Source organism: Neomonachus schauinslandi, chromosome 2 (assembly GCF_002201575.2).
Source record: "Neomonachus schauinslandi chromosome 2, ASM220157v2, whole genome shotgun sequence".
Classification (NCBI taxonomy): Eukaryota; Metazoa; Chordata; class Mammalia; order Carnivora; family Phocidae; genus Neomonachus; species Neomonachus schauinslandi.
Window position 1 is genome coordinate 176,767,737 of NC_058404.1, and position 2,828 is coordinate 176,770,564.

Below are 2,828 nucleotides of genomic sequence, written 5' to 3' on the forward strand. Positions count from 1 at the left end.
GGGTTTTTGCAGATGAATAATCAAACCTGAGAGCTGTTGTATATTTGAAGATTGGTCTGTGGTACCCATTCAACTTTCTTGTAGTCTACTTACCTGTGCCAATTGGATGTGCTTACTGAAATTTGAGGGGTTGAATGTCAGAGAGAGTACCATTCTACTGCCAGTCTCAATGCTGAGGATATTAGGTTCTCTACTACAGTGTTCAGGTGTTCATTCACTGTCTTCATGGGTGACAGGCAGCTGTCACAACATCAGTCGTTTCCAGATTTTTGATTCACATCTACAGTGATATGTTCTTGAATTCACCAATCCTTCCTAATTCCTACCCATCCCTGGTTACTGCAGATATAGAAGCTCCTATGTTGCTCCAGCTGGTAGGTGGTATCGTTCAGCAGTTGTTCCTTAAGGACAAGCCTAGACTTTGCTTCTCTAGCTATTTCCAGGATTTTTCAATTACCTAATTATTTGTAACAACAACAAAAAAAAGTGTTATGTTTAAAATAGCTGGAGAAATTTCTGCTTCCTTCCTCCAATCTGGGATTTATCACATACTGTAAGAATTCTCAAACCATACCTCCTACTGTATTATGCATATATTGTGCCCTTGGCCCAAATGCAAGTTTCTCCTGCATTATAACTAAATCATTTCATTGGCATCCTTATAAAAGTATTGATCATTTTTTTCTTTTGAGTTTTGATCATTCTGAACAATAGTGGGTGCATAGTAAACATTTCCTTATTTTAATGAATGCATTCCCATATTCTTACTATTATTGTATTTAAACAATAAATATTTATTTGATACCATCTATGTTCTAGATACTATTCCATGAATAGAAGTAATGAAGTAGACTTGATTTCTCTTCTTTTTTGAAATTATTATTATTTTACAATCTATTTCAAAAAATGCTGTTTCAGTTGCCTTAACTTTTCTATAAGAATATAACAAAGCAAATCCACCTGTAACATCTGTCCTTTTTACTACTGAGTGGGGCAAAATGGCCAATAAAATGTAAAAAGGAGCATATGCAATCATGTAATCTAAAATTTTTTCATGAAACTTATTGTGAATTGCACTTGACAGTACACCACAACAATGGAAAACTGGCCCCTTGTTGGTTCACATAGTCCTTGAAAACGAAACTGAAGTCACCGGTTTTTATCTGGATAAAAAGTTTGCAGCTCTGCTCCAGCAGTAACTTTACCTTCTGGGTGAGTCAATCTAGGACACTGCTTTGTCCTGCTCTTAGTGGGCTCTCATCCTCAGGCAGGTAGTCAGACAGTTCTGTGTTCTGTTCTACTTCCACAGGCGTGTCTGGGAATGGGACCAGCATCTCTTCTCCACTTTCACTTTTCACAACTTGCTGAGCCTTCATAACCTGGGTTGATTCTATTACTGATGCAAAGCCTCTGCTTTCAAATCTGAACGGATCTGCACCACACAACTTTGAACAGCCATTTGAAAAGTAATGCTAATAGAACCTTTAATTTTTTTCTTCAAATTTTTATTTAAATTCTAGTTAGTTAACATATAGTGTAATACTGGTTTCAGGAGCAGAATTTAGTGACTCATTTAACAGTGCTCAATACAAGTGCCCTTCTTAATACCCATCACCCATTGAGCCCATCCCCTGCCCACCTCCCCTCCAGCAACACTGTTTGTTCTCCATTGTTGAGAGTCTCTTATGGTTTGCTTCCCTCTCTTTTTTTTTCCTTCCCCTATGTTCATTTGTTCTGCTTCTTAAATTCTGCATGAGTGAAATCATATGGTATTAGTCTTTCTCTAACTGACTTATTTTGCTTAGCTAATACCCTCTAGTTCTATCCACATTGTTTAAAATGGCAAGAATTCATTCTTTTTGATAGTGGAGTAGTATTCCATCATATACACACATATATGTGTATCTTCTTTATCTATTCATCATTCGATGAACATTTGGGCTCCCTCCATAGTTTGGCTATTATGATAATGCTGCTATAAACATTGGGATGCAGACTGGGCTTGAGAAAAATGTAGAAGAAACCAGAGAGAACCTTACTACAGAGATAAAAGACCTCAAAAACACAGAGATAAACACAGAGATAAACACCTTTGTTTTTTACCAAATCCTCTTCACAGAGATTTCTCTGAGACATATCATCAGTACCATCTATGTGCAAAACCACTGTTTTGGGATGTTTGTATGTAGTTCCCAGAAATATCTGAGTTTTCTTTCTATGTGAACTCATTTCATTGAAACTATCACCATCTACCATATTGGAAGACTGAAGAATGCCATAAATTTCAGAAGCTAGCAGTTTTGTTTCTCTTGGAGTTGTAGTCTTCTCTACAACATTTTGCAAGCTTAACGTCATCCCCAGTTCTCTTTTCATCTTTGTTAGCACAGCGTTCTTCCAAGTACTGAAGAATGAGTAAACCTGAGTGGATGGCAGGGTGGTTGAAAGAGTCCAGAAATAAAATATGGCCAGGCAGACATCCCTGATCCTAAACAATGGTTCCTCTATTTAATGGATCTGCTGCTAGATCCCATAGCTAGTTAACTACTGACACTTTTATCTATCAGAGTGTGGAATTAGAAGGCTTATAATACATAAAGACTTGATTGATCCAGTTTCTTCCCAAAGAATTCATATTGAAGAGAATTTGATTTTTCCTTTATATAAAATGTTTCTATTTAAAAGATACATTAGTAAGCAGTATTTCTGAACTATTTATGGCTCTTCCTTTGTGGTAATAAAAATGGAAATCAAACTGCAAATTTGTAGGTTCATTGAAAAGAAAACATAGGGTTTCAGCTTCAGGAATGACAGGTTCCAGGAATTCAAAT

At 36.5% G+C, this 2,828-nt stretch overlaps 1 pseudogene; it reads right to left on the reverse strand.

The window, feature by feature from the left end:
- Window positions 1-1,222: 1,222 nt before the first annotated feature.
- Window positions 1,223-2,477, reverse strand: LOC110580190 (annotated as a pseudogene).
- Between the last annotated feature and the right edge of the window lie 351 nt (window positions 2,478-2,828).